The sequence below is a fragment of the Scomber japonicus genome, chromosome 13, assembly GCF_027409825.1.
Source record: "Scomber japonicus isolate fScoJap1 chromosome 13, fScoJap1.pri, whole genome shotgun sequence".
NCBI classification, from domain to species: Eukaryota; Metazoa; Chordata; class Actinopteri; order Scombriformes; family Scombridae; genus Scomber; species Scomber japonicus.
In genome coordinates, this window is record NC_070590.1 from 3378522 (window position 1) to 3392204 (window position 13683).

A 13683-nucleotide genomic window follows, 5' to 3' on the forward strand; every position below is an offset into this window, starting at 1 on the left:
TGTGTAGAAAAGTACGCTGGTGTGTCAAATTCATAGATTCACCCGATCAGAGCAGCAAGTCGTGACCAAACCTGCAATCATGATGACCACACACACACACACACACACACACACACACACACACACACACACACACACACACACACAGAGAGAGAGGACACCACACTGACTTAACTTTAAAGTCTTAACTCTTGTGTCGTCCTCCCGGGTCAAATTGACTCCGTCCGGTTTGACTATTCCTTCCTTCCTTCCTTCCTTCCTTCTCTCTTTCTTTCTTTCTTTCCTCCCTTACTTCCCTCCTTCTTCCTTCCTTCCTCCTTTCCTTCCTTCCTTCCTCCTTTCCTCCCTCCCTCCTTACTCCTTTTTCTTTCCATTCTTCCTTCCTTCTCTCCTAAATTCCTTCCTCTTTTCGTCCTTCCTTCCTCCTTTCCTCCCTCCCTCCTAACTCCTCTCCTTCCTTCCTTCCTCCCTCCCTTCCTTCTCTCCTTACTTCCTTCCTCTTTTCCTCCTTACTCCTTTCCTTCCTTCCGTCCGTCCTTCCTTCCTTGACCTGAGGACAACAGGAGGGTTAAAGATTTATGTACTTTTTGTGTGTAAAGCGGAGGCGCCTCCTTCCAATGTGAGAGTGTATCACAAATTTATGTCCCCACAACATGAGTAATAACTGCCACACACACACACACACTCTCACACACTCAGCGTTTGATCAGCGACTATCCTCCAGCCGGTCATTTCCAGATCCTGTTGAGATGAACACTGAGGCCGTTGTCTTCATCAGTTCCTTCGTCATAAAGATCAGTCTGTTCGTCTCTCTGAGGTCTACACACACACACACACACACACACACACACACACACACACACACACACACACACACACACACGCACACACTCCTGGCCTCTTGTCACATTATTGCCTCCATCAGTTGGGTCCCTTGGCGTCACACAGCTGACTGATTGTAGAAAAACTTCAGGGTTTTTTTTTTAATGCTTGTGAAAAAAAAAGAAGAAGAAGAAGAAGAAGAAGAAGAAGAAAGAAATCCCCTCTTCTTTACTGAACTGGAGGATTTCTGGTAAAAGTTAAAGCAGCTGCTGTTTAGTGACATCAAAGGATAATAATGCTCGGTGGCATCTGTCTTACACTGAACTACTCTCTGGAGACTGAAACCATGATCAGTGTTATTAGTCTTCGGAGACATTTCTAAACAATCTAACGTGATTAAAGTCTTCATAATGCAGGAACATGAGACCCAGCGGGGCAGCAGCGTGACTCACTGATGTGTTTCTAACAGGTTTTAATAAATAATGAAAGTTTTACAGCACACAGAAAGTTAGTGTGGAATATACAGAGAGGAGAAAATGCTAATATGTTAGCAAATATTTAACACACGCATTGTGATTTACCAAACCTGAAGGTAATATTTCTGACGGTCTATAAATAATAAGTTTGAAGGGCAGGTATTAACCACAGCCTGTATAAAAGAAATGGACGTAACATCCGTGGCGTCACCCATTGGTTTGTGGACTGCTGCTCGGAAGCCAATAGTTTCGGATCTAGGCAGCGCCATCTTGAAAATTTCAGGTGCATGCTGGGAAAAATAAAAACACGGATTCTAGTTATATGGGCATGAGGCGGGGCCATGGGCGGAGCGGGGAGGTTGCTATGGTTGCGAGGGCTGGATCTCGAGGACATTGGTCAATCAACCTGTCAATCAGGACGTAGCCCCGCCCTAACGTTTACTGAGGTTAGAAATCAAGTGAGAAGTTGCTGAATTCTCCATTGACTTGTATAGAGACGGTCGCCCCCTGGTGGCCTTTTGATAGAATGCAGCTCTAAGTTACTTCCACGTTGGCTTCATTTCAGAGGACAGGAACTCCCCGCCTGGTATTAACCGGCTGTTACTATGGAGACGAGGATATGGAGCTACAGTGACAGAATACACAGAGAACAGGATTTTACACCAGTGTTAATATTTTTGGACTTTGTCACTAAGAATCTTCCATATGTGTGTTTTTGTTATAACTCAATATATAGTTGATAACTACGCTCAGTTATCCGGAGGGAGCTCGGAGTAGACCCGCTGCTCCTCCGCGTCAAGAGGAGCCAGATGAGGTGGCTCGGGCCTCTAGTTAGGATGCCTCCCGGACGCCTCCCTGGTGAGGTGTTCAGGGCACGTCCCACCGGTAGGAGACCCCGGGGAAGACCCAGGACACGCTGGAGAGACTATGTCTCTCGGCTGGCCTGGGAACGCCTCGGGATCCCCCGGGAAGAGCTGGACGAAGTGGCTGGGGAGAGGGAAGTCTGGGCTTCCCTGCTTAGGCTGCTGCCCCCGCGACCCGACCCCGGATAAGTGGCAAGAAGACGACGACGACGACTCAATATATTAGTTAACCTCTTCCACTAGAACCTGATCACATTTCATTTTATGCTTGCAGCTTTCTGCTCGTCCAAACTCTCCATTAAGACACTAAACCAGGGGTGTCAAACATGCGGCCCGTGGGCCAGAAACGGCCCGCGGAGGGGTGCAATCCGGCCCACTTTCCTTCCTGTGGTCTTTTCCTTCCTTCCATCTGTCCTTCCTCCCTACTTTCCTTTTTTCCTTCCTTCCTTCCATCTGTCCTTCCTCCCTCCCTCCCTTTTTTCCTTCCTCCCTCCCTCCCTTCCTTTTTCCTTTGTCTGTCTTTTCTTTCTTTTTTCCTTCCTTCCTTCCTTCCTCCCTTTCTTCCATCTGTCCTTCCTCCCTCCCTCCTTTCCTTTTTTCCTTCCTTCCTTCCTCCCTTTCTTCCATCTGTCCTTCCTCCCTCCCTCCTTTCCTTTTTTCCTTTCTTCATTCCTTCCTTCCTTCCTTCCTTCCTTCCATCTGTCCTTCCTCCCTCCCGTCCTTTTTTCCTTTCTTCATCTCTTCCTACTTTACTTCTGTCCTTCCGTCCATCTATCCTTCCTCCCTTTCTTCCTTCCCTCCTTTTTGTCCGTCTTTTCTTCCTTCCTTCCTTCCTTCCATCCATCTTTTTAATGGTCCGGCCCACACGAGATCAAATTGGGCTGTATGTGGCCCTTGAATGAAAATGAGTTTGACACCCCTGCACTAAACCCTCATTTAAATACTGCTGCCTCCATCCTGTTGTTATTCTTAGTATCACCTGCAAAACAGTCCTAGATTGCAGGTTTAGTTAGCGTTAGCAGTTTTGCAGGTGTCCACTAAGAATAACTGTGTAAATGACAACAGGTGCAGACAGCAGGATTTAACCCTTAAACAGACCTTACTAGTTATGTCATTTGCACCTAAAGTAAGAAGGGAAGGAAGGAAGGAGGAAGGAAAGGAGGGAAGAAGGAAGGAAAGGAGGGAGGAAGGGAAGGAAGGGAGGAAGAAGGAAGGAAAGGAAGGAGGGAGGAAGAAGGAAGGAAAGGAGGGAAGAAGGAAGGGAAGCAAGTGAGGAAGAAGGAAGGAAAGGAGGGAAGAAGGAAGGAAAGGAGAGAGGAAGAAGGAAGGTAGGAAGGAAAGGAGGGAAGAAGGATGGAAAGGAGGGAGGAAGGGAAGGAAGGGAGGAAGAAGGAAGGAAAGGAAGGAGGGAAGAAAGGAAGGACAGATGAAGGAAGGAAGGAAGGACAGAAGGAGGGAACATTTACCCTAACAGCTGAACTTAGATCTGAGGAAGGAAGGAAGGACAGATGAAGGAAGGAAGGAAGGAAGGAAGGACAGAGGAAGGAAGGAAGGACAGAGGAAGGACCCGGGAGGACAACAGGAAGGTTAAAGAGTCTGTATCTCCTGGTGCACGTTGTCTGTTTAAGGGTTAAATGAAGGTTTTGTGTCTTAATGGTGTCACAGTCTGTTTTGCTCTTCTCCTGCTGCTGCTACATTTCCATTCACCACACCCCTGCTCTCCACTCCTGCTAATCAGCCACACCCACCTCATTAGTAATCATCTGGACTCTCAGCTGCAGCTCATCAGTAATCACCTGGACTCTCAGCTGCCTCACCCTTTGCCAGACCTTCCAGCAGCACTCATTTACGGACTGTCTTCCTGGTTTCGACCCTGCTTGCCTTGGACCTCCTCTCTCCTCGTGTCTACCAGTCTTCTGTCCCTGACCTCGAGTATCGCCTTTTTCTTGTTTGCTTCCTGTTTGTTTGACTTCCGCCTGGTCAACCTCATGTCTGGAAGTGCTACTGGCATTGTCTTACCTGCTGCCACCCCAGTGTCTTCAGTTCTCTTACCTTGTGGACTATATAATAAAGATCATTTAACACTGCTCCCTGGTTCTGTGCTGCTGTTAGGTCCTACTCCTACTACTTCGACACCGGTTTCAAATGTGGAGAGTTTGGACGAGCAGAAATGTGATCTCATGGAATTAGAAGTTCTAGTGGAAGAGGTTAATAAACATATTGAGTTACAGCAAAACAAATATTACTAGAGTTAGAGTATTAATAACACACACTACTATACTCTCACACACACACTACTATACTCTCACACACACACTACTATACTCTCACACACACACTACTATACTCTCTCTCTCACACACACACTACTATACTCTCTCTCTCACACACACACTACTATACTCTCTCTCACACACACACACTACTATACTCTCTCTCACACACACACTACTATACTCACACACACACTACTATACTCTCTCTCTCTCACACACACACACACACACTACTATACTCTCTCTCTCTCACACACACACACACACACTACTATACTCTCTCTCTCTCTCACACACACACACACACTACTATACTCTCTCTCTCTCTCTCTCACACACACACACTACTATACTCTCTCTCTCTCACACACACACACACTACTATACTCTCTCTCTCTCACACACACACACTACTATACTCTCTCTCTCTCACACACACACACACTACTATACTCTCTCTCTCTCACACACACACACTACTATACTCTCTCTCTCACACACACACACACACACACACACTACTATACTCTTTCTCACACACACACTACTATACTCTCTCACACACACACACACACACACTACTATACTCTCTAACACACACACACACACACTACTATACTCTCTCACACACACTACTATACTCTCTCTCTCACACACACACTACTATACTCTCTCTCTCTCTCACACACACACACACACTACTATATAGCATAGTAGTGAGAGAGAGAGAGTATAGTAGTGTGTGTGAGAGAGAGTATAGTAGTGTGTGTGAGAGAGTATAGTAGTGTGTGTGTGTGTGTGTTAGAGAGTATAGTAGTGTGTGTGAGAGAGAGAGTATAGTAGTGTGTGTGAGAGAGAGAGAGAGTATAGTAGAGTGTGTGTGTGTGTGTGTGTGTGAGAGAGAGAGAGAGTATAGTAGTGTGTGTGAGATTATGATGCTGTGTGTGAGACCAAGTATGAATTATTTCTCAAAGGGCCTCTCATAGCGCTGCGTTAGTAGATCAGCTTGCACATCATTTTGAGGTGACGTCAAGTTTACACATGAAAACCTTTAATAGGCTAAATCAGGCCTTTTATGTGTTGTTAAAAGCACTCTACAAATAAATGCATTATTATAATTATGACATTTAGTCAGCGGTCTGTTTTATACTGAAAGATGTCTTGAGATGGATTTAATGTGTGTGTGTGTGTGTGTGTGTGTGTGTGTGTGCTGACTCATATTGTTATTGTGAGTGGGCAGCACGTTTTTTATTAAATGGACTGAAGAAGAGTTGAAGAGATGTTTGCGTTACGTATCATCACTTTACCAGCAGATCATCTAACCCTGCTCCACCCAGCTGTGAAGAGAGAGAGAGAGAGAGAGAGAGAGAGAGAGAGAGAGAGAGAGAGAGAGAGAGAGAGAGAGAGAGAGAGAGAGAGAGAGGCTGGCATCCTCCTGCAACACCACGGCAATAAAACAACACAGCGCCGAGCCGGAGACCATCGCATCGCTATGACAACAGCTCTCCGTGGGAGCCGGAGACTAACAAAAGCTATTATATAAAGAGAGCCGTGAACTCTGCAGTTTAATACCCGGAAATTAAACGCCTTTCTACCGTGGCGTGCATCATACAGTAGGTGTTGAAACCGTACTGCAGGGTCATTCATTTGTGTGTTTGAGACTTTTTTTAAAAGTTGCAATATGTAAGAATGTTAGCACGTGAAGAAATACTAAAATAAAACCTGCCCCAGACTTTTTCGCTTGCCTATGGACTGATTTCTGGCACGGTTTTACTAGGAAACATGGGCGATTTTAGACATGGCCCCTGTGCCGGCCAGCCAATGATATAAAAAATAATTTAATTTAGAGCTGAATGAATATGTTCTAATGCAAGATGAGGTTTTCAGCTTTTAATTCAATTAATTACATGCTTTGTATGTGCTTCAGATGCTGAAGCAGGTGTTTTTGCAGGTATTTTAGGCAACACTGGGTTTAGAAAAAGGCCGATATTTGGCAAAAGTAGGTCGAAGAATATAAGGTACATGGGCCCCCCCTCAAAACATGTTGGCCCCTCTCTGGCCCCTCTGGTAATTTTGGTCTAGAATCGCCACTGCTAGGAAATGATGAAATATTCCTTTATTAGTCCCACGGTGGGGAAATTTACAGCAGCAGCAAAACTAGAAGGAGCATTAATCAGTAAGAACACAAGCAGTAAAATAATAGTAATATTATGTATGAAAGAGGAATATTGGTGTTGGACAGGACTGCAGGGTTTAGTACCTCAGTGAGGCTTCGTGTAATCAACCTTGCATAAAAGAAAGACAGATTGTTTCCCTCAGCTAACGTTAAAATAAAAAAAGATTAAATACAATCGAGGAAGTCGAATTTGAGTAACAGATGCATGAGTTTGAAGGCTTATCAGAGGTTTATAATACTGAGACTGAGTTTAAAACTCTGGAAAGTTAACCCTTCTGTTGTCCTCAGGTCAAGGAAGGAAGAAAGGAAGGAAGGAAAGGAGTAAGGAAAGGAGTAAGGAGGGACGGAGGAAAGAAGGAAGGAAGGAAAAGAGTAAGGAGGGACGGAGGAAAGAAGGAAGGAAGGAAAAGAGTAAGGAGGGAGGGAGGGAGGAAAGAAGGGAGGAAGGAAGGAAAGAAATGAGTAAGGAGGGAGGGAGGGAGAGAGGAAAGAAATGAGTAAGGAAAGGAGTAAGGAGGGAGGGAGGAAGGAAGTAATGAGAGAAGGAAGGAAAAGGAAGGAAGGAAGGAAAGGAGTAAGGAGGGATGGAGGAAAGAAGGAAGGAAGGAAAAGAGTAAGGAGGGAGGGAGGAAGGGAGGAAAGAAGGAAGGAAGGAAAGGATAAAGAGGGAGGGAGGAAAGAAGGAAGGAAGGAAGGAAGGAAGGAAAGGAGTAAGGAAAGGAGTACGGAGAGAGGAAGGAGGAGAGAGGAAGGAAAAGGAAGGAAGGAAAGGATAAAGAAGGAAGGAAGGAAGGAAGGAAGGAAGGAAGGAAGGAAAAGAGTAAGGAGGAAGGGAGGAAGGAAGTAATGAGAGAAGGAAGGAAGGAAAGGAGTAAGGAGGGAGGGAGCAAAGAAGGAAGGAAGGAAGGAAAAGAGTAAGGGGGGAGGAAGGGAGGAAAGAAGGAAGGAAATGAGTAAGGAGGGAGGAAGGGAGGAAAGAAGGAAGGAAGGAAAGAAAGGATAAAGAGGGAGGGAGGAAAGAAGGAAGGAATTGTTGGTGAATTCTCCATTGACTTGTATAGAGACGGTCGCCCCCTGGTGGCCTTTTGATAGAATGCAGCTCTAAGTTACTTCCTGGTTGGCTTCATTTCAGAGGACAGGAACTCCCCGCCTGGTTATTGGTCACAACCATCAACCAAACTGACCTCAAAGTGCATAAACAACCACTTTCTAAATCTCTTCATGCCTTTCTTTTCCTCACTTGCTCCCGTTTGTTTGACGGTTGATGTTTTGAGATGATTGAGACTTGTCGACACGCTGATGAGACGGCAAAGCGCTGATTGCTTTCCTGTTTCCGTTATTGTTTTCTTCACTCAGCAGGAAGGAGGCATAAAGTGTTTCACTTTCAGTACGTCTGCTGGGGGGGAAAAAGAAGTCTTTTAAGGTTCACGAGGCTCCTTCAGAGTTTCTGTTTAAACTTTTAAACAAAAGATAATTTCTTCTCGGTCTTCACAGCTTTGGGCTAAACGATGAGTCAGCACATCAGAGCTTTAACAGAAGCACTTTAGTCACTGCTGGGATTTTTACAGCCTGAAGAAAGATGACGATGATGATTTAAAATGTTGTTTTTGCGGGGAAAGAAATGCAAATACTGTATCTATTTAAATTAAAGACCGTGTAAAGTGAAATCAGACATTTTCTTCTAAACACATTAAATAGGTCATAAATGTATTTCTAAAAAAGGTGTAAAAAGCATTTCAACCATTTAGATTTGAATTGTGGAGCTAGGCTTCACAAACTGTGTTTCCAGATTTCTGTGTCAGGATTTAGTAGGCGGGTCTGAAATCAGGGCCGCGTTACGTAACGCGGCCCTGATTATCATAAACCCGCCCCTGCTGCTGCTGCAGTATAAATACATTCAGCGCATTAGCCTCAGTCGTTTTCCAGCTCGCTCTCGAGTTTTGGATAGCATCAATTACAGTAATTTTCAGCTAGCTAACTAGTCATGTCGCCTCCTCGTGTGTGCATCTTCACTGGAAGTCTGGATTTTTGAGCAGTCCATTGTGTCTGGTTAGAGGTGCTGTACCGACCGCCTCCCTCTCCGGCTTACGTCCTCTCGTCCCGCCGGTGCTACTGGCATTACGTGCCCGCCACCGACCGTCCCCCTCCCCGGCTTACGTCCCCTGTCCCGCCGGCAGCAGGTGCTACTGGCATTACGTGCCCGCCACCGACCGTCTCCCTCCCCGGCTTACATCCTCCCATCCCGCCGGCAGCAGGTGCCTATATCACCGCCACCAGCCCGCCACCGACCGTCTCCCTCCCCGGCTTACATCCTCCCATCCCGCCGACAGCAGGTGCCATCATCACCGCCACCGGCATTATGTGCCCGTCAGAGAGTGTAAGTAACGTTATGTGCTTATAAGTTATAATACTGTACATTTAGGCAATTAAATGCATTTTGCTGAATGTGCAAATCCTGAAAGTGATTTTACATCATGCACCCTGTCATGCCCGTGTAATGTTAGCATGCATGTAATCGTGACATAATTTGGCCTTATTCCCTGAGCGTCATCCATCCGACAACACAATGATAACCGACAGGTAATATTTTATGTGCACCAATATAGCTATGACAAGGAATTATATGTAGACTGAGGTTTTACGTTTGTGTGTAATGTAAAACATGGACCGAGGGACACCTAAAATGAGCGTCAAAGTGGCTTCCGAGGTACCCACGAGGTATGTTGTGTGTATGTATGCAGTGTTCATGATGACAGCCTAATGTCTCTTTTCCTTATTCCTGTTTTCTTTTCCCATGTACAGGTCTCAGTGTCTTCCTCCAGCATATCTGGCAGCCACTGTTCCTGTGACTTACCTTGTGCCTAGACTTGGGCGGTATATATTTTTTTTTCAAGCCTTCATAGCTTCCAGACATTTACCTTGGTGTATGGTATTTATTACACATTTCTGGAGACTAATTTCCGTGGTGACTAAAACATTTGAAATGAAACCACTATAACAGTATGAAGCACTCAGAAAGCACTTTGGTATACTGCAACACCTTTATACCGCCCAAGCCTACTCCTGCCTCAGCCAATCTCAGGACCAGAGCTCCACCAGCCTCCATTGTAAAAGAAGTAAGTTGTGACACACACAAATATATCATTACTCAATAATACATTTATTTTATATTGGACACATTTTATAAACAAATAACAATATATGTAAGCAATAAACTATAAATAATAAATCAATCTAAAGGGGAGGTTTAAAACCTGTGTATTCCCCATCTTCATCAGGGTACTCCTGATGAATGCGGAGGACAACACAGGAGGGGATGACAACCCGGTTGTCCTTTCCCAGGTATCCCCAGCACCAGGACACAAAACTCCTGTAGGCCAGGTAGCGAGCACGCCTGTAATAAAAAATGTAGAAAAATACTTTGATTTATATTTTTATGTATGTTTACTTTTGGTATGTTGTCCTCTGTGTAATCAAATTTGACACTGGAGCTGTCTTTCACAAAACATTGACATGTGTTGTCTTTTAGAAGAACTTATCTGAAACCAAACTGAACTTATTTGTTTGATTGATGTAATAAACAAAAAGCCTTTCCCTCCACATTTTTTGTCATGTCTTACAGATTGGGACCTCGGAAGATGAGTTTGATTCATCAACCTGCAGTCTACCTCATCATATTGGCTAAATGGATGGACAAGAAAATGGACAGCAGTTTTTTTATTCCAAGGAATTTCCACGACCACACAGCTACATTTTCAGAAATAATAATAATAATAATAATAATAATAATCTAGTGATTGCTTGTATAAATGTCCAATCATGTGCATTCAGTTTATACATCTATATATCAAGGTGATGTACATGTTGGTTGATTTACTATGTAGTGAAAAACAGCCAAAGAATGAACCAGTATTTATCTGTCCAACATGAGAGTTTATATATAGCTCAGGAAGATGAAGGATTAAAATGGATACAGTCAAGCATCACTCAAGTGTAAATGAAATACACTGTATACATTAGTTAACTATAATATGATTGTATAAATGATGTAAGTTTATTCCCGGGTACTAAACCTTACCTCTCTTTGAAATGCATGTCATTTGATCAACACAAGTGTAACTTATAAATATCCGAAATCAGTAAAACAAATATTATATTGTCTATGTTACCCAGATCTTTCCTTTTCCGCCAGTGGTCCATGATCTGCCTGATAAATGTTTAGGGCATTCTGCAGGGAGTAGGGGTTCAGGCAGACTGGCTCCAAGCCTGGATGAAGAGTCATGCAGCGTGGCTCTTCAGGCAGCTCTCCACATCTACTCTGAACCTATAGGAATATGTGTAATAGGTGTTTCAGTGCTAGACATCTAGTATGCTAATGCTTATGTATTCATTATTTGAATTATTATTGTTTTCATTTACATACAGCATTCAGCTCCTTGCAGCAGACATGTTCAACCTCTGTGCGCAGTGTTCTGCATTCTCCACATGTGCACCTGCACAAGTACATTTTTAATCACAGTGTGACAAATGTTAACCATTTCAGTTGTCAGTTCAGTATGAAGCCTGGTTCAGCAAAATGACCTAATCAGTTGAAGCATATTGTCTTATTCAGCCTGTGTGTTATAATGATGACATTCAGCAAGCCACAAATTAATCAGAAGACAGGTAAGTAACTGACTAAGTGAAACTGGCTAGTGTTATATTTTACTTTTTTGTAGTCTAATTAGTTACCTAATGTGTTTCCCCACATTTGTTGAATAATGTGATCTGAAAAAACGAGTAAAATGCCTCCTTTCAAAGCTGGACAAACTGAATTTACTTGGGTTTACCACCCACTACACTAAAAAACAAATACTAGTACTACCTTTATTAGGTATAAACAAAAGGAGTAATTAAATTAACGAAACAGTAATAAAAGTCAAGTGTTGTTTAATCTGTGAACAGACAAAACAATCACAATTCTTCATTACATGAAACCCTAACGTTTTTAGCTAGGCTATAATAGTCAGTGGGAGCGTAACTTGGCGGCTAACTCGGTTGCTAGCTTGGCGGCTAACTGTAGACTCCCATAGTCAGTAATACATATTGCTAACTTGCATAAATAGGAGAAATACATTACCATTCTGTTGCAGACTGTGAGGCACGAGATTGTGCATGTTCATTGTCTGAGTCAGTGTCTGGCTCTGATGGCTCAAACATGTAGGGCTGGGTCACTGCAATGCTGTTGTTAGCGCTAGCGTCCATTGCTACTGTTGCTATGTTACACGGAGGCGGCCCCCTTCCGCGCGTGGGTGTGTTTCCAGCGCCTTCAGCAGACACGCCCCCAGCGTTTGGCAGCACAGAGAAGTGCTTGATTTTTCATGATTTTAAAAGATAATTTTACATACTTAGACAATTTTTCTAGCATTCAAATTTGGAAGGATGGTTAATAACACATCTGTCTGTGATGTGACTAACTCAGAACACAAATATATTTTCACTTTACACGGTCTTTAAGAATAATACCAGACACGTTGTAATGTACTTTCCATGATTGTAAGGGAAGAAAAAACATAAAAATTGAACACAAACAATAATGATAATAATACTCCTAAAACACCTCACAAATCCCAACAAGCTAAACAATAAGAATTTGAAGCAATCAAGCAACATTATAACGTTAATTGCTTCAACATTTAATCTATTGCACTGTGCACACAATTTAATACCCACTATTTGGGATTAGGTATGGGCCGATATGAGATTCTGGCGGTATGATAACCATAAGAAAAAATATCACGGTTTCATGGTATGGCGGTATTGTGATTACAGCTCTAAAATGTTCCTAAAAGGAAGAAACATAAAGACAGATATGTTCATTTAACCTGAATCTGTAATGACAGTGTGAGGGGTCGTGATACTCTACGCTGCAGCTGCATCACCTGAGGGATTTCTGACCAGCACTTCCTGTCTTTGACCAGCACTTCCTGTCTTTGACCAGACTAAAAAGTGAGGGTCACTTCCTTTTCCTAAACAGAGATTAAGCTCGTACTCCTGTTGTCCTCGAGTCAAGGAGGGAAGGAAGTAAGGAAGGAAGGGAGGGAGGGAGAAAGGAAAGAAGGAAGGGAGGGAAGGGAGGGAGGGAGGGAGGGAGGGAGGGGAAGGAAGGACGGAAGGAAGGGAGGGAGGGAGGGAGGGAGGGAGAGAGAGAGGAAGAAAAGGAAGGGAGGAAGGACGGAAGAAAAGAAGGAAGGACGGGAGGGCGGAAGAAGGAAGGAAAGGAAAGAAGGAAGGAAAGGAAGGACTAGCACTTCCTGTCTTTGACTAGACTAAAAACAGCTCATACCTCAGGAACGGTATGACAGAAAATTTGGTGGTTTCGGTTATCGTGGCTTTTTCAAATCGCGGTATACCTTGAACACGGTTATCATCCCATGCCTGTTTGGGATCTTAGTAAATCAGGCCCTTAAAGTTGCAGTTGGTAAGTCTTATAAAAGTAACCTTTTGTCATATTTGCTGAGACTGTCACTATGTAAAGACAGCATTACATGAAACTAGTAATCTGTAAAAAACAGGCTCATTTAGCCCCGCCTACTGCTCCTACTGCAAACTGCTAGAATCCACTACGGCCGGAAAAAAGAACCAATCAGAGCCAGGATTGTGTCTGATGGAGTGTCTGACAGCTGCCAATCACTGCTCACTCACAGCCCCCTCCCCCTCCTCCTCACAGGCCCCCTCCTCCTCACAGGCCCCTCCCCCTTCCTCCTCAGCTCAGTCAAGCTCATATCTCTAGTTTTTAGGTAAGGGTTAGCCATGTGAAAGTCACTGTAAAGCGTTTCATGCACGTGGTCGTGTGCACGTTGTCATGTGCACGTCACCCCCCTCTGGGGGAGGGACTTTGGAGGCAGGGCAGGAGTACAGCGGAGAGGGAGGGGGAGGGATCTGACAGTTGTACTTCTTCAAATTTGATGCTAAGTCCTCTCTCTCCTCAGAGCGGATCTTTAACATTAGAGTCTTTAGGTGGTTTTTTAAAGGGAAGCATGAATCAGTCAATCAGTATGTTAAGTTATTCTAATTTATGCTCGTTAACA